The 26,843-nt window shown below is 33.1% G+C and overlaps 1 protein-coding gene and 1 long non-coding RNA gene across 6 annotated transcripts in view; both read left to right on the top strand.

The window, feature by feature from the left end:
- Positions 1–22,750, top strand: part of LOC129729822 (uncharacterized) — a 60,978-nt gene extending 38,228 nt beyond the window's left edge. The window contains exon 2 of the long non-coding RNA XR_008728747.1: positions 21,179–22,750. This is a non-coding gene — a long non-coding RNA (uncharacterized LOC129729822). The remainder of the gene's footprint in view (positions 1–21,178) is intronic.
- LOC129729774 (potassium voltage-gated channel protein Shaker) overlaps positions 1–26,843 on the top strand; it is a 398,752-nt gene that overhangs the window by 203,979 nt on the left and 167,930 nt on the right. The window lies entirely within an intron of this gene.

The raw sequence follows: 26,843 nt of genomic DNA, 5'->3' as shown, positions 1-26,843 counted from the left end.
ACACGTCGCACACACCTACAACTTTCACTCTCAACCAGCGAATCATAATTTTTACTTAAATTCACTAACATACCTGCGCCAATTTTCATAATCTTGCTATTTTAAGATCATTATAATGGTATCTTCACTGTTTGATAGCTACCTCCATGATTTTTACTTGTTTTCAAAAGATTTCTGCAAATTTGTTGGGGTGCAGTTGGTCCACCATCACACTAGGCAAAAATCCTACCGCTCGGCAAGGCTGGTTTAAATCAGTTTTTTTCACCACTTTCACTGTAGCTGCATAACCTATATTTTTAATTTACACTCGGAGATTGTTTATTCACCTACCGATTGAAGATTTTAGCACGAAAACTGTTTCAATTTACCGGTAACTGTAAATTTATTCCAATGAATGAATTTTTTTCACTTCGAAGTCACTTCGCAGTATCACATCATTTTTTTTACAAAATGGTTCCGGTGTGTAGGGTAAATCAGCCTAGAGTGGAACCCTTCGAGGTTTTTAGCGATTTTTCATTCCGAATCTTTATTTGTGCAACCAATTGTATATCTATAATACATACCTGCTTCTTGTCTGAAAACACCCCTCACTTGAAACCCACTTAAAAATGATGACAAATCAAAAAACAACTTCGTATGGACAAGATAATAAAATCAGCCATCGTATGTACCAGGAGGTCCACTGTTTGTCAATTAACCCTAATTACAACGCAAAAACGAAACCGTTTCAGTGCGTCTTGAACTGTCCTACAGATCAGACGTTTTTTCGGTTGCTTGTGGACTGGTCTTTGACTGCCTATAGCTTCAAAGTTTGTGTTTTGTCAGTGTGTCTTTTAAAGACTACCTGAAAGTTGTTTCCCATCAGTCTTTCTCAAGACTACCTACTTTTGAATTTAACATTTGTTTTAACTTTTTTCGTATCACCTGAAATGGCTGGACGGAAAAAGAAACCTCGCATCGCTGCGGGGAGGAAAAGAGAGGCATCTCTTTCTGACACATCGAGTGTCTGTAGTGACAATCCTTTTGATATTTTGCCTGAGCAAGAAGCTGGTGAAATGGAAGTTACCAATAATGAAACTATACAAAATATAAAATCTTTAAAAAAGGAGAAAGTTCCACCTATTGTGGTAACTATTTCTTCTGAATTTAATATATTCAAAAAGGAACTTTCAACGTTTGTTTCTGACGTTAAAGTTACCTATCAAATTGGCCGTAGAGGTGAATGCCGCTTATTAGCCGACTCAGTAAAGGGTCGAGATCGTCTTGTTCAGTATTTAACCGACAAGATGTACAAATTTTTTACATATGGCACCAAGAACGCCAAGCCGTTCAAGGTTGTCTTGAAAGGTCTCACCAACGATCAAACCGTTGATGAGATCAAACTTACTTTAACAGAATTACTTGGCATAGCCCCTACCCAAGTAATTCTAATGAAACAAAAATCACGAGGCGAAAACAGTCAGCGAACTGGAATTTCCCTTGTAAATTATTTAATTCATTTTAACCGCAGTGAGGTTAATACCTTAAAATTTTTTGAAAAAGCACATGCTTTATATAACGTGCGTGTAAAATGGGAATTATATCGAAAGTTTGGCGGAGGTGAAAAGCATATCACCCAATGCCGTATTTGCCAACGTTATGGCCATGGTTCAAAGTTCTGTAACATGGACCAAAAATGCCTCATTTGTGGAGACTCTTCTCACACAAAGGACACATGTCCTGTGAAAGAGAGTAAAAATTTTCGCTGTGCGAATTGTAACGGCAACCATATGTCGAATTTTTATCAATGCTCAGTCCGTTTAGCAATTGTTAAGGCAAGGCAAGGTAAACAAAATTCAATTTCTCAATTAAAACCAACTTCAAAACAAAATTCTCCAAGCGTACCAGTGACGCATAGTTTACCTACTCCTTTGCATACCCGTTTAACTTATGCACAGGTTACAGGTAGTTCGAACATTATACCGCCTAGTGTTGGTAGTTCGAAAATGACCGTTAATATGGGTAAGCAAAACACGCTAGAAAATAATTGTACACCTATTACTCCAGCTAATATTGCTGCCGAAAATATTTTTTCTAATGTCAACTGCCTGGGGCCTATTACGGCAGGTAAACTTTCTTTTTTGCAACAGGCAATGTTCGATCTTATGAACGCCATGTTGCAGGCAAAATCAATGTTTGAAGCCATTCAAATAGGCACAAATTTTACTATTAAAATTGTTTCTAATTTAAAATTTAGCAATGATTTTAAATAAAACAATTAAAATATTAAATTGGAATGCTCGCTCATTGAAGGCCAATGAGAATGAGCTTTTTAATTTTTTAACAGTAAATAATGTGCGTATTGCAATTATTACTGAAACATTTTTGAAACCTAACATAAAATTAAAATATGATCCCAATTACGTGGTTCATAGATATGATAGGATTCAGGGTTCCGGCGGTGGAGTTGCAATTGTTATTCATCGCCGAATCAAACATCGTGCTCTTCCCCATCTTGAGACGAAAGTTATTGAAACTTTGGGAATTGAAGTTCAAACTGAACTTGGGATTTTATTTATTGCCGCAGCATATTTACCATTTCAATGCACACGCGAGCTCAAAAATTATTTTAAAGGTGATTTACAAAAACTCACCAGAAATCGTTCGAAATTTTTCATAATCGGCGATTTTAACGCTAAACATCGTTCATGGAATAATTCTCAAAGTAATTCCAATGGCAAAATTTTATTCAATGATTGTTCTTCAGGATACTATTCTATTTTGTCTCCGAATAGTCCTACATGCTTTTCTTCTGTAAGAAACCCTTCAACAATTGATTTGGTGCTGACAGATCAAAGTCATGTATGTAGTGATTTGATCACACATGCTGACTTTGATTCTGACCATCTTCCAATAACTTTTTCTTTATCACATGAATCAGTTTTAAACCCTATGAGCTCTGTTTTTAATTATAACAAAGCTAATTGGGAAAGATACAAAAATTATATTGAGAGAAATTTCAATAATGAGCTTGATTTGCAAAACGAAGTGAATATTGATTCCGCTTTGGAAGCATTAAAATGTGCAATTGTTGATGCCAGGAATTATTCTGTTCCAAAGGCTCAAGTGAAATTTGATTCATCAATAATTGACGAAAATCTTCAACTTCTAATTCGTTTGAAAAATGTCCGCAGACGTCAATATCAACGTTCTCGTGACCCTGTTTTTAAAACTATTTATAAAGATTTACAGAAAGAGATTAAACATAGATTTACTCTTCTGAGAAATCAAAATTTTGAGACTAAAGTTGAAAAATTGAAACCATATTCAAAACCATTTTGGAAGCTGTCGAAGATTCTTAAGAAACCTTCAAAGCCTATTCCAGTTTTAAAAGATGGTGAACGTTTTCTTGTATCCAATGAACAAAAGGCTCAAAGACTTGCTCAGCAGTTTGAGAGTGTTCATAACTCAAATTTGAATTTTGTGAGTCCAATTGAAAATGAAGTCACACGTCAATTTGATTTAATTTCTTCCCAGAATTTTTTACCTGCAGAAATAATTGAAACTAACTTGAATGAGATTAAATCAATTATTAAAAATTTCAAAAATATGAAAGCACCTGGTGACGATGGAATCTTTAATATACTAATCAAACATCTCCCTGAGAGCACAATGGATTTTTTAGTGGAAATTTTCAATTGCTGCTTCAAAATTGCATATTTTCCCAAATTATGGAAAAATGCAAAAATTACTCCCATTTTAAAGCCGGATAAGAACCCAGCTGAAGTTTCAAGTTATCGACCAATCAGTTTGCTTTCTTCAATAAGTAAACTGTTTGAGAGAGTTATTCTTAACAGAATGATGTCACACATCAACGAAAATTCAATTTTTGCAAATGAACAGTTTGGATTTCGCCATGGGCATTCCACAACTCATCAATTGCTCAGAGTTACTAATATGATACGAGCTAACAAATCTGAAGGTTATTCCACTGGAGCTGCTCTTTTGGACATAGAAAAAGCATTCGACAGTGTTTGGCATAAAGGTTTGATTGCGAAATTGCAAACTTTTAATTTTCCAATTTTCCTAATCAAAATTTTAAAAAATTATCTTACTGATCGAACTCTGCAGGTTGTCTATCAGAATTCAAAATCTGATAGATTTCCTGTCAGAGCAGGTGTGCCTCAAGGTTCAGTCTTGGGTCCAGTCCTGTTCAACATATTCACTTCAGATCTTCCTGATTTGCCTCCAGGATGCACAAAGTCATTGTTCTGCGATGACACAAGCATTTCCGTAAAAGGAAAAAGTCTTCGTGTCATATGCAGTCGATTGCAGAAAAGTTTAGATATTTTTTCTTCGTACTTGCAAAAGTGGAAAATCTCTCCCAATGCTTCTAAAACTCAAATGATAATTTTTCCGCATAAGCCTAGGGCTTCTTTCCTCAAGCCAAACAATAATCACGTTGTCAAGATGAATGGGGTTATTTTAAGTTGGTCCGACAAGGTTAAGTACTTGGGACTAATTTATGATAAAAAACTTATTTTCAAAGAGCACATTGGGAGTATACAAGCCAAGTGCATCAAATATACGAGATGTTTATATCCTCTCATTAACAGGAATTCTAAACTTTGTTTAAAGAACAAACTTTTGATTTACAAACAAATTTTTAGACCAGCAATGCTTTATGCAGTACCGATCTGGTCAAGTTGCTGTTCAACAAGGAAGAAAACGCTCCAAAGGATTCAGAATAAAATTCTGAAAATGATTTTGAAGCGTCCTCCTTGGTTTGGTACACTCGAATTACATAGACTTACTGGTGTTGAACCATTAGAAGCTATGTAAAATAAAATTATTAACAATTTTCGACAAAAATCGTTGCAATCCTCAATTGCTACGATAAGCTCTCTTTATAGCCAATAAGTTAGCAATTAAGTTAGTTGTAAGTTTACTTCCCCTTTTCTGACAAGTAGGTTTAAATCCCTACGAATGATAAGTCCTAATTGCGAAAGCAAACAAATCCTAACAATTAAAATTACAAATTTCTAACAGTGTTGAGAAGTCACCATTTGTGATTGGACACACATACTCATTATTTACTAATATTTATCATAAATACTTAAGCTACTAACAAATCCCCCCTTAATAATATAATATACGAAACCGTTTCCAACACATCTTTATTGCATCAGCATGAGTGCAGTGTTGGAAGTTTCGATTTCATGATATTTTGTTCATTGTTGAGTAATTGCATAAAAACCCTGTTCTAATTACTTTTACAATTGAGCTAATCACAGGAATCACTGAAATATTTTGAAAACATTCAAAAGTTGTTCCATTTGCTACTTTTTAGTTAAAGTTTCGTTCAGTTAATTTTTAAGATAATCTATTTAACCGCAAAACTGGCCACAATGTTAATCGCGATGGTTGTCTTTACGACAACCAACCAGTATAAACAAAAACATAACTAGAAAAGTATTGCCGCTAGAGAAAATGGGCCGATGCACTAAACGTCGTAGAGCTGCCTTGCAGCGGGAAATCAAAAAGAAAGCGAAACGCGATGTTCCTGATCCCTTGATTTGGGCTGTGACAGATCCGTGGAGGATTACTTCAAGAGGTGAGTGTGAAGAACAAAATGCAGCCCTGAACGACATTCTTGCATCAAAAGAGCATACAGCGGAATACTCATTCTCGGAAGCAGAAGACGCCAAAATTATTTTCGACGTACCGGAGATACCGGAAATGCCATTGTGCCCATGTACGCAAACGGGAAATGCCATAGTGCCAATGTCGCTGGATCCGTTACCGTTAATGCCAGAGTCGCTGCTAGAGGAAATCGCCTTGCCAAACGGTAAGTTATTTTACACCAAGTAAAGTGTAAGTACCATCTGGTTTTCAGCGATAAATAAAGACACGATAAAACCTCAAACATTTTGATAGGTCTTTTTATTTTCAAAAATCCTAAAATTCCAAAACCTTGTCTCTTAAATCAGATGAAAAAACTGAATGCAAGTTAATCTATATTTAACCATTTGCTCCCCGTTCCCGTTGTACATAACAGGTTCCCTTGCCTGTGAGATGAGTTGATCTTTGAGGGCCGAATGCACTCACGGCACGACATCGCATTTCTGACGAAAATTGACAGTACCTTCTTGAAACCTTTCAATGTGCCTTCTAGCCTCTACCACCTACTCGTCTACATGAAAGGCGCAATTGCGCCGTAGTGAGTTCCGCCGTGTGCACGCCTTCTTGTCGTCATGCTTCCCAATTCATGTTTTTTTTATGTTTTTTGGAGGAAAAAATAAAACAAAATACTTCTCGATCAAAACTCGAATCACCGGTATGCGAAGAATGATACAACACGGCGTTGCCAGCACTTTCGCCAATTGAAAGCAGAAAGAAGGCGACACAAAAAAAAATGTGCCGTGTGGAAGGCACGATGCGTCCACACGGGATGCTATCCCATATTTTGGAGTAATATTTAAACAGTTAAGATTCCTGAGCGTCTTTAAATGCCAATGCACATCATCACACATAATGGGTTCAATTGCCCTCTGGTGAATTGATTTTCCGCAAAATTTGTAAACAATGTTTGACAGGTAGACAAAATAACGTGCAGGATATTTATTACAGGCCTCATCCATACATACAACATCGCATACATAGACTTCACGTATACATAAACAGCGAAAATACGATAGTATTGGTGCACTAGACACAATGGATTGCGAGAGGTTTCACCTTAAATCTGCTTCCTCTCGATAGTTTAAGGTTTTTTGCACCGCACACTCTGATCGATTGAGTTAAAATGCATGCAGCGCACGATGTACATATTCAACGATGCAGGCGAAGATCTGACGCGATGAGTTTTGTTTTTAGATCGAATTTATGCCTTCAAATGATAATTCAACAAACTGTTGCAGCAGACGCGGCGCGAATTTCATCGCCATCTGATTTTTACGCAATTGTCGTTATGCAGGACCCAAACTCAAATCTAACTCAAGTGTAGTACCGTACTGCATCAAATTTCGAACACTTAAGCTATGATGTAACTTCTTGCACTAAAAAACAACTAAAAATGAGTTTTCTCGTCGATCTTAAAGGTTCAACATGTTGGTTAGTTTATTTTTGTTGCAATTAAGTTCTATTTATATAGAATAAAACATATTTTGTTTATTAAATTAACGGAAATTTAGAACTCGGCTTCGATTCAAATTCCGAACACTTCAATGTAATCACTAAGAGATAGATAGGCACACCATCTCAACACTGACTGTCACTTTTTTCAACGCCTGCTGGTTCCCTGGTAGTGGTCCTACAGTGAAGAGCAATACATCCCTTGGTAAAAGACATTCCGAGGAACGAAATGGTATATAATAGTCATACTTTTGATTACTCTAGCTATAATAATGTGATTTTTATTCCAAAGTGTTCGAAGTTTGAGACTGTTCTAAGTTTGAGTCAAAACGGTACTGCTCTGTTAGTGGGGTTTACGTGCTACCGAAAATAAATGTGCAAGTTTTAAAACTTACTTGGATACGAGTGCATAGTCACACTGCCTACTCTGGTCACCACTGTTGACAGCAAACATTCAATACGTGCGGGTCTGTCTCGAAGTCGTCGGCCTCTATCCGAATATCGAATCTAAACAAGATGTTAAACAAAGTTTTATGCGTTGCAAAAGTGTACATTTTGACATACACTCCTAAAATCCGAAACATTTCCGGTTTCCGTTGGTCACGTCAAGTTTCGTCAAAATTGATTCCATTTTCGTGAAGTTCTGGCCATTCAAAAATTGATAATATCTTACCTGTCTCAATTATTTTGTTAACCCTCTCTAACAAGGTTTTTCATAATAAACCCTGTTCGCTGCTGCAATCCGTCTCTTCACCTCGCGACTCACCTCGTCATACGTTACGAGTGTAACAAGATTGATCAACTCATCAACTACTTCGTAAGTACCACGCTCTCTGCCAGCTTTCGATTACGTTGAAGTCGTCCACGAAGTCTAGAAACATGCGAAACTTCGTGATGATAGCGCAACGGGAGAGAATCTGATTTACGGGTTTGGGGAGGGGTAATGTCCCGATAGTTGCTGCAGTTGAGTGTATGTTTCTTCCTTTCAAGCTGTCCACAGTTTGTTCATTTTCCCTGATTTCTCCTCTCGGACGAACACATAAGATTCGCATGGATTCCCCACGATTCCTCACATTGGAATCGTGAAGCGTCTTCGATAAGGAATCCTGAAAAAAGAATCCTCGAGAATGTCCAGTCTATAGGGCTAGGGTTCCTGAATGAGAATCGTGTAATGAGCAATTTTCATTCGATACTTGATACTTGATTAGCTACTTGTAGCACCAACAAATTCAGTAACTCATCTACTTTCAAATCAGCGTTAGCAGTGCCCCAAAAAAAATTCTCTTATAGCCGGATATCCGGTTTGTCAGGGATATATTCCGAAACTGGGGAATTATATGTATATTGGAACAGAATCTTACAATTAATGGTTCAAAGTTCTTGAAATTACTTTCACAGGCGTCTGGGCCCATATTCTGTGGTATTTTTCCATTTTATGTTGTTTTATAGAAACCGGAAGTCGCTATCTTGCTATTCAAATTGACATCAGGGGTCGTTTTACAGTCTCTGGACATCATCCCAGTTACGAATATACCAATATTGGATGGTATTTGACCTTGTTCTATTTAACTGTTTTTATGGTCTCTAGAAGCGCCAGTGGAATCTATTCCGGAAGGACCAAAATACCCAAAACCATGCAAATGTCATGTTAAAGTATTTTTATTTTATTATATATTTGAAGCAATAAATGTTAGATTTTGTCCAAATATTCATGAAATTCCTCAGTTTTCGGAACATCGGATTCCCGGGAATGAGAGAATTCTTGGGCACCGCTGACGCTAATTTGAAAGTAGATAGGTTAGTGGTTCTTTTAGTGCCATCGAAATCAAATGAAAATCACAACAGATGTAAGAATTTCGAGCACAAAACGGTTAAAGTCAAAGGTTTCGTATCCCAAGAATTCTCATAACACGATTTTCACTCAAGAATCCCAGTCCCATATACAAGGATACACGGATTCTTGAGAATTCTTTCGTCAGTATTCCTTATTGCGGACGCTTTACGATTCCAATGTGAGGAATCCTAGGGAATCTATGCGAAACCTATGTGTGCGACTAACGTATATATGAGTTTATTCTAACCGGGACGTCAGTCATGTCGAATAGTCTGTCCTCGTTAAAATTTGTAATTTTGTTCACATATTCAAAGAAGTTTGTTCGCATTCAAATAGGTTGAAACAATTTCGGCTTGATGCTAGAAGAAAGCAAGGTCCATGTACAGTCGCAGTGTTCAGTTTACTTTGGTGATACCTATATATATATATTTGATTTCTGGTCTTTCTGAATCATATCATTTAAGGTTCAGATCAGAGGAAGCCATAAAAAGGGGAATCTAGTTTGGCTGAAATATAATAAATTTACATTGAACGTCTTAAGCAGGTATTAGACGAAGCGAATATTTGCGATTTTTGGAACGAATTTTATTTGCACAAAATAAAATCCGTACCAAAAATAGCAAATATTTGCTTCGTGTAATACCTGCTTTAGTGGAATAGAATTAGATATTGAGAATTTGCAATGTTTCCATTTAATTCTACTAGTACTACTTAAAACCGAATACCGCTGTAATCGTCCGCAGATACATATTTCGGTTATTACTTATAACCATCATCAGTGCCTATGTGGACTGCTGAAAAAAAAATCTTTTTGAGAGAAGAATTTTCGTTTCTTAACCATCAGATCATTTGTTAACTATGAGCGGACTAGTAGCGGACTTGGAGTAAAATAATAGTGACTTTAGTGACTTTTTTCGTTCAAGTAGTGACCAAATGATGACCGAATAGTGACCAATAAGTGAATAACATGAAACTTAAAATAATCATTGTGGTTTTACGTTAATTAGATTTCATTTGAAATAAATGATTATTAATATAAATAAATCAAAATAAATACAGATATTAAATACTTGAACATATTGACTAAAACTACTCAACAGATTTTCTACAAAGAAACTAGTTCCTTCTTCCAGACATGTTATTGAGTTTATTCGCAGTTCTTTTTCGCCATATGTATTCTGATTTTGGATAGCCCTTTTGGGCCGAAAGTTAGGTTTTGAGAAAAACCTGTGAAATGTTTGAAAAATTAGATCAAGCAGTAATTTAACAGTATAATTAAATATACTTATTCGTATTAAACGTTTCCCTCCTTCATTTTTTGGCGAAACTTTTTATTGTTTCTCTTTCTTTTCGATGTCCTCTTTCAAATTAGCTTGTTTTTTTCTGATCCCATTGTTCTGCGTGCTTTTGCTTTTCCTTAGGTTATTTCTCTTGTTCCACTTTTTATTTTCTCTTTTCAATGTCCAGATACGTATGCTTTATGTACTTTTATCAATAGATCGTTAGTAATCGGTATGAGTTTCGAGTGGGATCTCATTAGCTACTCATCAGATTTCCTGCTAAAGAAACTAGTGATCAAACGGCCTTTCTTTTTCTCCACAAGTTGCTGGGTTTCATCCACAGCTCTTTTTGCGTGGCTTGTTGCTTTCGAACAGTGGAAACTGCTTCCATCATAGCCTGGGCTAAAACTACCTCCGTCATATCCCGTTTTTCGATAGCCTTTTTAAGACGAGAGTTAGCTTCTGCAAACAGCCTATGAAATGTTTGAAAAATTAGCAAGATATTAGATTATCAAGTCAAATCAAGCAATATATTAACTGTTTGATTAAACTTACTTATCCGCAGTGTTGCGTTTCTCTTCTTCCTCTTTCCGCAAAACTTTCAATTGTTCCTCTTTCTTTTCGATGTCCTCTTTCATTTTAACTTTTTTCTGTTCATCCTGTTTCTCTGCTTCCTTCCGCTCTTGCACTTCAACTCTTTCCTTTTGCACCATTTCTTCCTCTCTCTTTTCATCTTCCAGATACTTTTTATAGTTGGCGTATGCTTTGTGTGCTTTCATTAATAGATCTTTAGTTATCGGTATGAGGTATGGTTTGTTCGGATAGGATCGTAGTACAGATTTCATGGTCATATAGGCGTTCAACGTTCGCTCTGACATTGAAGCTCGGTCGTCAGTGAGTATTCTTCCGGACGCGGAGAAGCCACGCTCTACATCAGCATTACCGTGCGACGCTGTCAATGCTGTTTTCACCACTTTTGTAAGCGAAGGATGTTTACGATCACCTGTAGCCGTCTTCATAACAAAAAACTGGTTCTCAGCATTGTCAAAAAAATCCTGTGGAAGCGTTGTGTTGACAGGCCATGCATCTGTTTTGCATGTTCTGCTAACAATGGTGCGAACAAGTCGCTCCATTTGAGAATACATGCGATGGATGATCAGCTCCTCTGTCTGAAAGAAGCCTGAACAAACAGTGTCGTTGTTAAACAAGTCAAATTGATCATCGTTCCAAACACTGGTTAACCATGTAATATACTCTAATATACCACTAATGCAAACACCCTAGCAAATATCATGTTAGTCGAATTCGGGCCATTAAAATGATTTTGGAAAGGTTGTTTGCGTTTCAGTTTACAAATCAACCAAGGTATATAAATTAAAAAAAGAAAATGTTGGATCAAAACGAATAACGAGTTCATTCAAAATTCGCAGAAATTCCGTTATTTTGAGCATGTATTTCCAAGGGTAAATAAGTCAAATTTATCATTTATATTTAAAGAGGAATGTAATTTTTTTCGATATGCGTCTAATGATTTTGAAATACGCGAATATTTTTGGCAACATTTCAACAAATAGGTAAAGGTTTCGAAGTTCTAGAAACCGCATTATTTTTTTTATTTTTTTTTGCTAAGTTTATTTCATTAATCATTATTCACTCATTAATCACATCATCAATAATCTCATAAATTACAGGCACTCGAGGCAATTCATGCCATTGTAATCGAGAACATATCTCGATTACAATGAAATGAATGAATGAAGTTACAATGAAATGCAATGAATCAAATGATTGTTTGTAATTTTTAACTAAAAACTAGCAACAAAATTTCAAAATCAACTAAGTATATGTTACCTGTAAATTTTGTGAACATACGTGCACTCGATGCTATGAATAATACTTCAGCTTTCATCGTAGCATTTTTTAGATATCGGACTATCTTGCAGTAAGAAGGCGTTTTCGTCAGTGACACACGTTTCTCTGGAACGAAATCGATGAAATAATTCACTAAAGCAGGCCATTGTTCAATTATCCTTACAGCCGACTTTTCCAACGTAACCAGCGGGAAGCAACGTGTTTGATGAATTGATGAACTGGCAATCCAAGCTCTACTTGCAGCTTCTCAAAATCTTCTACCCTAGAAGGCCACCCGTTGAAAAAATGGTATACGGCAATTATCAAATCGGATGCGCCGTCTCCAAACTCTTCGATGCCTTTTTGGAACCCGTTATGTAGCGTATGAATATTGCAGGTCCCGATATTCAGCATTGTTTCATTTCGCTCTTCCAGCAGCTGATCGTTCATCAGTCTTTCGACCTTTTTATTGACGTTCGGCCCGTCACTCCCTGTGAAAATGGAAAAATTAATGATTTTACACTGACACCGTGTATGAGCTAGTTGAATGTAATATTGAATATGTACCACACTGGAGTCATTTTTTACGCGGTTGCTTGTACTGTGTTTAAAAAATTACATTAGATTTACCTATACTAAACTAATTTGATACCGCTTAAAAATAATCCTTTAAATCGCGTGAAAATAAACAATCCGCGTAAAAAAAGACCCTAATGTACTAATATTCGTATCGTATCATCAGGTGATCACCTAGAAGGATTACTCCAAATTTGGATAGCACAAGTGCTAAACAATGACTAAATAGCTAACAAATGTATAGAAAATATGCACAACGGAAATTCGAATGTTCACCTTGAAGATTATTATGTGGAGTGCTTCAGTGAGCTTTCGCAAAATATCTTCAGCTCTTGCCGAACCGATGAAAAACGTTTGCAAATGTGTTGTCACGATTTGTGACTTCTGCTCGGACCAATATCGAATGATAGTCTGCAATTCCTTCTTTCCAGCAGAGTTGGTAGTTTCGTCATAGCATAATGTATAGATGGAGTTCCGAATTTCATTCAACTGGATCGCACGAAAATGTGGAGCTAAAGCGTCCGATATCAAATACCTGACTTTGGTCTTGCTAAGCGAAAAGTCTTTTGGAACAGCAATGAAAAACATTGCGTTGAATGTTTCTCGAATGTTATCACACGAAGCTGCCGGGAAATTTGATGCGATACATTTTAGTACCCACATCAACTCAGCTTTAGCTGATAAATCTCGTGGACTTAACATTTGAATCACCGACGTACCTTCTTGTGCAATCTGGTCGGACTTAGGATCAGGATTAGCACTAATTTTTAACTGTCCAGGATTGGTAAGAAGTTTCCATGCTTCTTTATGTTTCGCGGTGCTCGAATGCTGCTCAATCGCTTGAAAACCTTTGATTATAGTGAACGTTTTCCGACTTATTGAACAAAAAATCACTTTTTCACTGAATTTACGTGCCCATTCGGATACGACGCAATCGTTGCTATCAATTTTTTTCAACCACTCTGTTCGGAAGTGACACTTACCCATATTATGGCAATCTGTAAAGGAAAGTATAGGCCTGATTTCTTACCAGAAATAATAGATATCTAAGTTTATTACTCACGTAATTTTATTCACAACACTTATTGAAGATGCGGACCACTTGAAATTGACAATATTGAACGATCAGAAAATATATTCAGTATACTTGGTTAAAAAAAAAACCTCAACACGTGGCAAAACAACAAACCTTTCAACACGAAAACAGAGATGCCAGATGTTTAAAAAGAATACCTGCAACTTCTCGAAAGCATGAAAAATTTGCTTGAAATTCAAAATAATGTTCTACTAGAACAATCAAAAATATACTCGCATAGATAAAAATCTGTACACTTTCAGAAAGTCTGATCAAATATATGGAAACTTATAAAAATATACAGAAATTCTGATAAGACTGCAAATCTGCACTGGCTCAAAAAATCGGCGTTCAGCTGACAAAACAGTATATCTGATATCCCTGCACGACAACGAATCAACGAACGTTATGAAACCTTCTGTAAGTGTGAGGGGGAAAACAGTGGCAGCTCGCTGAGTCCAGTGCAACAAGATAAAATAATTATTTGAAATGTTTGTATTTTTCAACGTAATTATAAAGCAGTTAATCTTATTCAACGGAAAAAACAGTAAAATTTCGATCACGAGTATAAAGAATAGGTGCAGGTGTATAAAGAGTAGGTGGTATTCTTGTTTTGATTTTTTCGTTTCTCTCTGATTCTTTGACTGAAACAAAACAAAAGTTTAATGATGAGATTTATGATGTAGAAAATTTTAAAGCAAAGCTGGTTTGTGGAGAAAGATTGTGGCAATAATGTTTTAATTCGAAATTTATACTTGCTAAGAGATCGGGTGAAACACCAACTATTTCGCAACACGATGAACCTAGATTCTTTTGTATATTTTCATATATCATTGCTTTTAGCCCATCACGTTTTGAACCAAAGAACTTGGGGCAAACCGGGGTTAAAAGTTGGTCACTCTCCTCTTTTAGCGAATTTCTTTATTCCCAGAGCCCACCTGGAGAGGTTATCTGGCAACTCTTTTTTGCACCGTGAATCGCAATATCGCTTCTCTATTGCCGCGTAGATTTTCACTGACCCAGTGGAATAAAGAAATTCGCTATTATTCGGGACTACGAAAGTGCTTGGATTTGTCTGGCTTTTGCATTAGAAAAAGAAGGAAGGAACGGCCTTTAAAGTCTAAAAAAAGTTTAAAGGCACTTCGTAGTCGCGAATTGAGTGAGTGAAATAGAAAGAGTTTCGACAACGTTGCGTGGCATGAAACTTGAATGACAAAAAGTGCGAAAAGTCAACAAAAGGCCTCACGAGCCGTATCGTCGAAATACACGATAAATGCAAAGCACTCTTTCCAATATTAGTTTCAATACAGCAAAGTTTATTTGAACTCGTTTTCAGACCAAAAAGCAGTGTTCCTAAGAGAGTGAGGAGCAGCTGTGTCCTATTCATTCCCATGTGAATATGAGAAGTATGTCCCCTTACTCTCACTCTTCTGCCGGCCGCTACGAACAGTTCACAAATAAAAGAAATATTTCGCGAGTGGCTGATGCTTGCGCCGTGCGCGAGTGTACACATCTTTACACGTTCTCGCTTGTGCACATCGGATTCTTGAACGCTAGCACTCGCGAGTGCGAGTGCGAGTGCGTGTGGCTGGATGATAGAGTAAACACGATGATTCATATCCCAGGTACAAACAACACGAGCTTCGTGTTTCGTTTTAAAACTGCTGCTATTTCCATTAGCCGGTTGTCTTAACGGTTTCTCTCGCAGTGTGAAGCAGACATTAAACGAGACAAATATGTGCAATATTCGGTACCTGATTTATTTCCTTATTTTTTTCCTTGCGCAAATAGATTTGTTACACTATTACACTTTAACAAATATTTGGTTAAAAATCTATTTGCTCGAACAATACCAAAAGCTCCTCGGAAAGAAACTTGGACTTGGAGTTTGAATAAAATATTTATTTCAAATCGCATTTTTGAAAACTTAGGTCAATTTTCATTTTATCATTTTATAAAGTGAATCTTGCTATTATGTTATCAAGTTCCGCGTAGAAATTAAATAAAAATATTTGTTTGTTTGTCGATTGTAGCGGTTCATTTTGTAAATTTATCGGCTCAATCAGTCCGTGTATAAAAGCAAAAACGATCCTTTGTTTCGGTGTTTTAGCTTCTATACACAGACTGATTAAGTCGATAAATCTACAAAATTAAATTAAAAATTAAATCAATAGCTTGACTTGCATTATAGTCACTAAAAATAAGAAAGATTAAATAATAATAATAATGAAATGAAGAATGACTTGTAAATTGAATAATGTGACCAGTTTCATGTACATGTACTGATACCATATGGAATCAAAACATTTGAGGTGATGTACACATTCATATCCATTTGCTGCCTTTTGCTCACACCAAATTTCAGCATGAACGAAAAAAAATTCAAGCAAAGATTCGCTGAATTGTATCACTAGCATAGAACGACATTAACAAATACAACGGCAAATATTTTTTAACAAAAAAATTCAGCAAATATTTTGATATTACATGGGCAAACTTATATTAATCATCATTTCAAGCATATATTTACTTCGTGTAATACCCGCTCAACATTTGATGCATTTTATATAAAACAAAGCAGTCCCGATGCTGTTAGCGCTATTATAGTCTCCTTGAATTCAGTATTGTGTTTTTTTTTTGACTGAAAAGCAGCACGGAGTTGTCATTATATTGTGACCCACAACTTGGGCATTGTAGTATTGTAGTACAGTTATAAATTTCAATTTACACGGCAGTTTCGAATCCGAAATTCTGCGTGTTTTATATATATATTTTTTTTTTATTGCTAACGTTATTAGCATTTTGATGTCTATTTAAAATACACTACTGTATATAAATACATATGTGAGCTACGAAAGTCGGCTAAAATTGGATTTATAGGTACAGGATAGGGTGTGCATAATTTGTCAGTGGAGTTCATCATGTCATAAGCCGTGATTTTACAGTTATCATTTTTTTCATGCACAGTGCCGGTATTTATTCAGGTCCAAAATATCGAATTGATGAATTGAATCACTAAAAAGTGACTCGCTACTAGCCCTGCATGAGAAAGAAATAACCAGCTTTCTCAGAAACGCAATTTGATCCAAAACGGGAGCAAGTTTACCGTCTCTCGTGATAAGTATAATATTCTTTATGATGTTGGATAGATTCTTCAATTTCATCTGGAAAAGAAATAGACACATTACGACACGTTTTTCTCAGTTTTCAGTTTTTTCACGCTGGGAATACGTACCTTTTAAAAACCACGTTAAATACGCGGAAGTCAAAACCGCGGTAATTCGAAATCCCGCGTAAGAAACATGGTTGATTCGAAAATGCGCCTAATAATACGCGTTCATTCAAAATACCGCGTAAAAAATATCCTCGTAAAAAACCGCGCTAAAATATTTTGGCCGGATCGCAGAGACGATTCCTCTCACGATTCTGTCGTCGAATCGCCGAGATTCCTAAATTTGGATTCTTGAGAAGGTTTTCCATATGCGATTCGTATAGATTCTGTCCGTATCACAGAAACGATTCCTCTCACGATTCCGTCACCGAGTTATAGGAATCCTGGGAATTCTTACTCAGGATTCTCAGCGTGTTAGTAAGGGCTCTGTTTCCCTCAACGACTTTTCACTGTTCAACATCACTTCGAAGTGTTGTTTCTAACGCCTGGCCATTAGCTTCTAGGTATTTCTCTCGTACTTAACATGATTTACTGTTACTGACGTGTTAGTATAAGTCCGGTTCTTTTCTCCCGTCACCTCCAGATTATCACATTTTACAATATTTTTTTGACGTTGGACAACGCCTTTGTTTTCTATACTGGGATGCATTCTGTAAAATAAGAAACGCAACTGGCAAATGTTACGTCAGATTTCAAACGATAATAACAGTATAACCATATGATAGATAACAATAACCAATATATTATTGGATAGATGAAATGTGTAACAATTTTATAATACGCTAATCATCATTATTATTTCACTGCTCAACGGTGAAAATTGATAAAAAGTTACAAGGAAATTTACGTGAACAATTGACCAATCACACGCGAGCATTCCTAGCACAGACGATACGAATGGACACCACTTATTCCCTGTGATATTCTCTTTTTCAATATCGAAAAAAAATGGACAGAGTTTCCCCGTCCCAACAAGTCAATTTAAGTTTGCTTTCATGAACTTAGACTAATTTGTAGTCTCGAAGGTAAAGATCTTTCGGAAAGTTTTGCAACAAGCCTTTAACTTGAACAATTTCTAAACCTGCTGTCAGAGCATAATAAAAACTGATGTCTTGAAAGAAAAGATAATAATATACATATTTTGTGGAGCAGAGTGCCGCTGTTCTCTCGTCGTCTATCATTGCAGTGATACACGACTTCTATTTCCGTGAAATCAAAGAAAAACTGCAATGCTGCTGCATTGATAGTGATTAAAAGTTTATCTCATAAATAAGGTTACCTTAAAAAAAATAAACTACTCAACAAGAATTGAGCATTTTTTCAACGGTCATAAGATTGTTTTGCATTTTATCTTCGATTTTCACTAAATGATCGTGATCGAAAAAGTAGATTTCTGAAAATACAAATTTATATAAGCTTAAGAGCCAGCGAATGCTTTGAGTTGAATTTTGTCGATTCACTAGGATCTATTCAGAATCTTTTTTCACATTTCAACATTGTTAGATGATCTATTTATGTTACCAACTTAATAAGAAATATTCCTACGTATACTAGCTGTCTTCGTAATACAGTGAATGTAATTGTTGGCAAATGAAACAAACTTGTCAAACAAAAAACAGAAATTAATCTTTTCAAACTTTAACTTCCTTGTAATTGTTGATTGTTATGGTTTTTCGCTGGAACTTGTTGATAATTTTATTCAACTTATCTTTTTATGTTTCCCTATGAGTGAACCTCTGTAACGGCTTCGAAATTATTTTCATTATAAGATTTATATAATAAATTTAATTTGATCAGAGTTTAATAAGACTAAATCATGTATTATGATAACGTAAATATTATTGGATCTGTTTTATGAGGAAAGAGAGTTAATTCTGATTCAGACAAATTGCGAGAAATTCTTGGTGTTTCTTCAATAACAACGAAACGCCTGTGCCTTGTTAAAGAAATGCTGTTCGCACAAAGAAACACTACACAATATCGTTAAGTGTAATCGAAGTTCTTTCGAGTATTGTTCAATATATTTCTAAAAAGAAAATTTATGGGGAGTCTGCATATAAAAAATACTAAATCACAGAACAAACGAACTGTTGCTGTCTGCAGATTCTTTAACATTTGTAACTAAAAATCTTTCTAATTACAGTGTTTAGTCCCACGTCACCATTTCATACAACCCTAGGGCTGTATACCTTGTAGTATTCATAATAAAACTCGAATAGCTTAACAACGGTTGACTCGATGTTGCACACAATGATTACGTGCACTCCCGAAGCTCAAACTGGAAAATGAATGAAAGATTCTAGCTATTCAACCACTTTTGAGAATTTTGGTGTCTCTAGCCATTACGGTTTTTTCAGGGACTTAAATAAGTTTCCTTGTAAACATGACGTTAAAGCGACGAACCCGGCGAGTAATTTCTATACGACACTTTCACGTAAGTTGATGCGTTTTGGTAATGGCTAGGGGCACCAAAATTCCGACTGATGAGTAGACCCATTTAACAGCTATGGAAGACGCTTAGGTTCACTACCTTACACCCGAGAAAACAGAGCAATTATTTGTTTATTTGCTCATCTCAAGGCTTACGGGCATTATAGAGCAATAGAAAGGGGAAGCGATGGCATCGGTTTTCTGGGATGCGTGAGAGATGACTTTCATGGATAATCGTCAACAAGAGAAAAATGATCAACAGTCAGTACTTTGTGAGATTACTGGAGCATTTGAAGGAATTAAGAAAATTCGACAACAATTTTGTGTTATAGCACCGGCCAATATCAATAATTTACTTTTCGATCTGGCTCTGGCTAAATTTTTGGTGTTCTATTTTATTATTGTTACTAAGAACATTCCCATACCTATCGAGTAGTCGTAAAATGAATCGGTTTTGATTTTATGAAACATTACCCACTCCGTCCCATGTATTTTTAACAGCTAATAACTACTCATTAAACGAGCAACGATACATGTGTTCCATGACCCGATGACTAATAGTTTGTTGGGTCGAGCCGCCCGCAGGCCAAAAACCCATCAACGGTCGTGTTTATCCCCACGATCACAAAACAAGAAGCACGCAAGCGGAGACCCTGACTTTCGGGAAAATAGGACACACCGAAATCGGAAAATTTCAAACAGCACAAGTCGTAAAATTGTTATTTCAGTTCCTCCGCTTCAAGCGAGATACCGTTCGGTCTGGCGAAGTAAAGGGGGGATTTGGAAGGTTGTAAAGACTGAATTTAATTGATTATGCGGAGATCGTTTGCATGACAGTCGCCAAATTCGAGGGGAACAACTATAAGAACCCATCGTGGTGCAAAGAGTACTCTCCTGGCCCGAAGTATGCCCTCGAGAGCTCGTTCAGCTGGCGAAAATCATTAAAATTGTCTCCAGTGTTGTAACGATTTTTCGTCTCCCGCGAGCCGGGGACGTTTCAACTTAAAAATATAAATATCAGCTGCTTCCGATGTTTTATCCAAGCACTGTCTCTTTCTGGTTTCTTGCTTTCTGACTATTAAACACATTAAACTGTTTCAGTTCAATGCGAAGTCATTAGCCGAGTTCTAACGTTCCGTGGAGTGTTGGCCATTCACGCCGCTTCAAATCGTAATTCTTTCGGTGTTTCGCCGAAATTTCACAGCCAAATTAAATTTTTTCACCAGAAAAAGTCCCGCTAGTGGAATTCCAGCCGTTTCCACTTTCGACAAAATACGAGAACCGGCAATGAAAACCGCAGCAAAAAAAGCGTAGCCCATAATGAATGCATGGAAGAGGAACTTGAAACGCTGCCAACAAGAACGAAAAAGGATAATAAACTTCCATAGCCAACATTCCCCGTTCATTTCATTTCATCCTGTCAGCGGAATGGAATCCGCAGAAGCTTACACACAGGGCTGGCTTCCGGACACAACTGGCCGGAAAAGCGATGACGGTTCGCAGCCGGTTTCATTGCCAATGTTACCCAAATTGGTGTTGCTCTGAGCCTATTATCATATCGACTGAAAGATCGCAAGAAATTCTTCTTCATTTGTGACGGCACCCACAGTTGTGCTTGGTCACCGCTCGAACTAATATCAGCTCGTTTTGCAACAGAATCAAATTGGTTATATAATTAAATATTCACTAAGGCTCTACTTCATCGTTATCAACTCACTGAACTGAACACTCCGTTTCGATATAAACGTTCGGCAGACAAATTGGATGGAGTCTAAATTCCCCAAATTACTAATTAATTTCAAATTACTAACCCTTATCTCTTTTACTGTCTCTCTCTCTCATTTCAGGTAAGTTCCAGTGTTCTAATGACAATCAACAAGAGAATTTGCCCGCATCAGCGATTTCACCAGCAGTAATTGCTGAAATTGATCATGGAACTAATTATTGGGTTTCCACTTTTGCCAAACTGACTGATAGAGCTGAAGGTATTTTGAGATCAAATTAAATCTGATGGTTTCATCAGACTGAATGACGCTTTGTGTCGATGACAAATGATATAAAATTCGTCAACGATCCGTGATAATACTTTATATTCGATTTATAGCCATGCCAACAATTTTTCATACTGCACCTAAAACTGAAAATATTCTTTAACCTTAGATTTTATGTTTTATTTTATCTCTTGCAAATAAGTTTTGAAATTAACAACATATATCCATCGGCAAAAAACTGATTATTTTCGAAGAATTTTCAAGAGGTAATTAAATGTAAGGTAATTATTTATGAAATAAGGAGTGAAAAGTGGAAAGCAAACAACAACAATACATGAAAAGTAAACATTTAAAAATATGAAGATAGAATCATATGATGAAGAATAAAATGTTTCTTGTTCAAATCGGAATCTATGGTTTAAGAAAATAAAAAGTGAAAAGTAAAGTCCTTGAAGAAAAACCAAAAATTGAAAAATAAAAATAAGACTGTAAATTAAGTAAAGGTAGGAAAATGAAAACAAAGGGTAGCAAGAGACAAAAAAAGAAAGAATATGCAATTAAAAGAGAAAATAGTTAGTTAAATTCGTAAAGGAACAGTAACAAGCAATAAGTGATTAGTTAAAAGTTATAAGTAACAAGACAAAAGTGAAAAGTGAAAAACATGAACAGCAGAAAATGAAAAACTAATTTATAAGAAAAGAGAGAAAAAGGATTAAATAAAAAATAGAAGTAATGAACAGAAAAAGTAAACAAAAGAACGAACATACAGAGTAAGAAGTTAAATACAGAATTGAAACGGAAATATTACCAACATAAAAAAATGAAAAAAGGTGGAGAGAAAAATGTTACCTGCAAATGAAAAAGGAAGAACCAAAGAGGTAAAGCAGAAAGTCAAAAATAAGAAATGAAAACAAAATCAACGCAAGTCAACTAAACAGTGGAAAGTTAGAAGTATCGAAAAAAAGAAGTAAAAAGACTTAATGTAGTTAAATTCAAAAAGTTTGAATAGAAAAGTTAAATTGAAGAGTAAATAATTAAAAGTAAATAGTAAAAAAATAAGTCCAAAGTGAAAAGTTACTAGTAAATGGTGGAAAACAAAAACAAAAAAAGAGATAAGGCAAAAACTAGAACTTGTAGCGTGTAAAGCAGAAGTACAAAGTAAACAATAAAACAAAGCAGATAGTGAAAAGTGAAAAGTGAAGAAAAATAGATTAAATAATTAAAAGTAAAAGTGAAGAGCAAATAAGGAATTAACAAAAAGAAAGAAGAGATGAGTACAAAGCGAAAAGTAAAAATTGAAAAGAAACATGTGAAGAGTAAAACCTGAACAATAAAAACAAAACATGTAAGAAGTGAAAAGTAACACATAATGAGTAAAAAATGAATGGTGAGTAAATAGAACAGACGATTCAAGAGAAAATAATGGAATTAACAAGAAAAAACTAAAAGGTGAGTACAGAAAAAAGGTAAACTGAACATTAGTAGGAGAAACAAACGAAAATAAAATTTAAAAAGCAAAGCAAAAAGTAAAAAATAAACAGGGAAATAAAGCGGAGCAGCCATCTTGAGAGGAAAGTACGTAGACAGCAGTAAGAAACTAGCCAAAAATTACAAATGCAGTAATATAAAACAAAAAAAGAGGAAAAAGGAAAGAGTAATAATTAATAAGCGAAACGATCAAGTTAGAAATAAAAACTAAGAAGGTGAAAAGTAAAATATAAAATGTTGAAGGCCAAATATGAAAAAAAAAAACAAAAAATAGAAAGTAAATAATAAAATAAACTTCAAAACGAATACTCGAAAGTACTCTATAAGAACAAATTAGGATAAAAACCAAAACATCAAAAACAAGATATAACACGTAATGAAAGTAACGAGTAGTAACTCAACAGTAAAAATGAACAACAAAAAGTGAAAACATGAATCATTTTTAAAAAGAGATTATATCATAAAACACAGAAGGTAAAGAGAAAGAGCAACTAGCAAGTAGAAAACCATGAGAAATGAAAAGTGACATGCGAAAGATATAAACAGTAAATGCTGGAGCAAAAAAATAAAAAAAAGTGAATTAAAGTGAAACTGTACAATAATTCATAGATAGGAGCAAATGAGAAAAATAAAAATTAAAAATTGGAAAAGTAGAAATATGAATAGAAAGAATGAAGATTTAAATGGAAAATAGTACAAGTGAAAAGAAACAAAAAGTAAAAGTACACATTGAATAATAAAAAAAATAAATGTAAACAGTAAAAAGTAAAAAGTAAAAAGTATAAAGTAAAAAGTAAAAAGGAAAAAGTAAAAAGTAAAAAGTAAAAAGTAAAAAGTAAAAAGTAAAAAGTAAAAAGTAAAAAATAAAAAGTAAAAAGTAAAAAGTGAAAAGTAAAGTGTTAAAAGTAAAAAGTAAAAAGTAAAAAGTAAAAAGTAAAAAGTAAAAAGTAAAAAGAAAAAAGTAAAAAGTAAAAAGTAAAAAGTAAAATGTAATAAGTAAAAAGTAAAAAGTAAAATGTGAAAAGTAAAAAGTAAAAAGTAAAAAGTAAAGAGTAAAAAGTAAAAAGTGAAAAGTAAAAAGTAAAAAGTAAAGAGTAAAAAGTTAAAAGTAAAAAGTTAAAAGTAAAAAGTAAAAAGTAAAAAGTAAAAAGTAAAAAGTAAAAAGTAAAAAGTAAAAAGTAAAAAGTTAAAAGTAAAAAGTAAAAAGTAAAAAGTAAAAAGTAAAAAGTAAAAAGTAAAAAGTAAAAAGTAAAAAGTAAAAAGTAAAAAGTAAAAAGTAAAAAGTAAAAAGTAAAAAGTAAAAAGTAAAAAGCAAAAAGTAAAAAGTAAAAAGTAAAAAGTAAAAAGAAAAAAGTAAAAAGTAAAAAGTAAAAAGTAAAATGTAATAAGTAAAAAGTAAAAAGTAAAATGTGAAAAGTAAAAAGTAAAAAGTAAAAAGTAAAGAGTAAAAAGTAAAAAGTGAAAAGTAAAAAGTAAAAAGTAAAGAGTAAAAAGTTAAAAGTAAAAAGTTAAAAGTAAAAAGTAAAAAGTAAAAAGTAAAAAGTAAAAAGTAAAAAGTAAAAAGTAAAAAGTAAAAAGTAAAAAGTAAAAAGTAAAAAGTAAAAAGTAAAAAGTAAAAAGTAAAAAGTAAAAAGTTAAAAGTAAAAAGTAAAAAGTAAAAAGTAAAAAGTAAAAAGTAAAAAGTAAAAAGTAAAATGTGAAAAGTAAAAAGTAAAAAGTGAAACGTAAAAAGTAAAAAGTAAAAAGTAAAAAGTAAAAGTTAAAAGTTAAAAGTTAAAAGTTAAAAGTTATAAGTTGAAAGTTATAAGTTATAAATTAAAAGTTAAAAGTTAAAAGTTAAAAGTTAAAAGTTAAAAGTTAAAAGTTAAAAGTTAAAAGTTAAAAGTTAAAAGTTAAAAGTTAAAAGTTAAAAGTTAAAAGTTAAAAGTTAAAAGTTAAAAGTTAAAAGTTAAAAGTTAAAAGTTAAAAGTTAAAAGTTAAAAGTTAAAAGTTAAAAGTTAAAAGTTAAAAGTTAGAAGTTAAAAGTTAAAAGTTAAAAGTTAAAAGTTAAAAGTTAAAAGTTAAAAGTAAAAAGTAAAAAGTAAAAAGTAAAAAGTAAAATGTAAAAAGTAAAAAGTAAAAAGTAAAAAGTAAAATGTGAAAAGTAAAAAGTAAAAAGTAAAACGTAAAAAGTAAAAAGTAAAAAGAAAAAGTAAAAGTAAAAAGTTAAAAGTTAAAAGTTAAAAGTTATAAGTTGAAAGTTATAAGTTATAAGTTAAAAGTTAAAAGTTAAAAGTTAAAAGTTAAAAGTTAAAAGTTAAAAGTTAAAAGTTAAAAGTTAAAAGTTAAAAGTTAAAAGTTAAAAGTTAAAAGTTAAAAGTTAAAAGTTAAAAGTTAAAAGTTAAAAGTTAAAAGTTAAAAGTTAAAAGTTAAAAGTTAAAAGTTAAAAGTTAAAAGTTAAAAGTTAAAAGTTAAAAGTTAAAAGTTAAAAGTTAAAAGTTAAAAGTTAAAAGTTAAAGTTACAAGTTTAAAGTTAAAAGTTAAAAGTTAAAAGTTAAAAGCTTCAAAGTTAAAAGTTAAAAGTTAAAAGTTAAAAGTTAAAAGTTAAAAGTTAAAAGTTAAAAGTTAAAAGTTAAAAGTTAAAAGTTAAAAGTTAAAAGTTAAAAGTTAAAAGTTAAAAGTTAAAAGTTAAAAGTTAAAAGTTAAAAGTTAAAAGTTAAAAGTTAAAAGTTAAAAGTTAAAAGTTAAAAGTTAAAAGTTAAAAGTTAAAAGTTTAAAGTTTAAAGTTTAAAGTTTAAAGTTTAAAATTTAAAGTTTAAAGTTTAAAGTTTAAAGTTTAAAGTTTAAAGTTTAAAGTTTAAAGTTTAAAGTTTAAAGTTTAAAGTTTAAAGTTTAAAGTTTAAAGTTTAAAGTTTAAAGTTTAAAGTTTAAAGTTTAAAGTTAAAAGTTTAAAGTTTAAAGTTTAAAGTTTAAAGTTTAAAGTTTAAAGTTTAAAGTTTAAAGTTTAAAGTTTAAAGTTTAAAGTTAAAAGTTTAGAGTTTAAAGTTTAAAGTTTAAAGTTTAAAGTTCAAAGTTCAAAGTTTAAAGTTTAAAGTTTAAAGTTTAAAGTTTGAAGTTTAAAGTTTAAAGTTTAAAGTTTAAAGTTTAAAGTTTAAAGTTTAAAGTTTAAAGTTTAAAGTTTAAGGTTTAAAGTTTAAAGTTTAAAGTTTAAAGTTTAAAGTTTAAAGTTTAAAGTTTAAAGTTTAAAGTTTAAAGTTTAAAGTTTAAAGTTTAAAGTTTAAAGTTTAAAGTTTAAAGTTTAAAGTTTAAAGTTTAAAGTTTAAAGTTTAAAGTTTAAAGTTTAAAGTTTAAAGTTTAAAGTTTAAAGTTTAAAGTTTAAAGTTTAAAATTTAAAGTTTAAAGTTTAAAGTTTAAAGTTTAAAGTTTAAAGTTTAAAGTTTAAAGTTTAAAGTTTAAAGTTTAAAGTTTAAAGTTTAAAGTTTAAAGTTTAGAGTTTAAAGTTTAAAGTTTAAAGTTTAAAGTTTAAAGTTCAAAGTTCAAAGTTTAAAGTTTAAAGTTTAAAGCTTAAAGTTTGAAGTTTAAAGTTTAAAGTTTAAAGTTTAAAGTTTAAAGTTTAAAGTTTAAAGTTTAAAGTTTAAAGTTTAAAGTTTAAAGTTTAAAGTTTAAAGTTTAAAGTTTAAAGTTTAAAGTTTAAAGTTTAAAGTTTAAAGTTTAAAGTTTAAAGTTTAAAGTTTAAAGTTTAAAGTTTAAAGTTTAAAGTTTAAAGTTTAAAGTTTAAAGTTTAAAGTTTAAAGTTTAAAGTTTAAAGTTTAAAGTTTAAAGTTTAAAGTTTAAAGTTTAAAGTTTAAAGTTTAAAGTTTAAAGTTTAAAGTTTAAAGTTTAAAGTTTAAAGTTTAAAGTTTAAAGTTTAAAGTTTAAAGTTTAAAGTTTAAAGTTTAAAGTTAAAAGTTAAAAGTTAAAAGTTGAAAGTCAACAGTTAAAAGTTAAAAGTTAAAAGTTAAAAGTTAAAAGTTAAAAGTTAAAAGTTAAAAGTTAAAAGTTACAAGTTTAAAGT

This window comes from Wyeomyia smithii, chromosome 1, assembly GCF_029784165.1.
Source record: "Wyeomyia smithii strain HCP4-BCI-WySm-NY-G18 chromosome 1, ASM2978416v1, whole genome shotgun sequence".
Lineage (NCBI taxonomy): Eukaryota > Metazoa > Arthropoda > Insecta > Diptera > Culicidae > Wyeomyia > Wyeomyia smithii.
The sequence above is the reverse complement of the archived record's forward strand: the minus strand, read 5'-3'. Positions and strand labels throughout refer to the sequence as shown.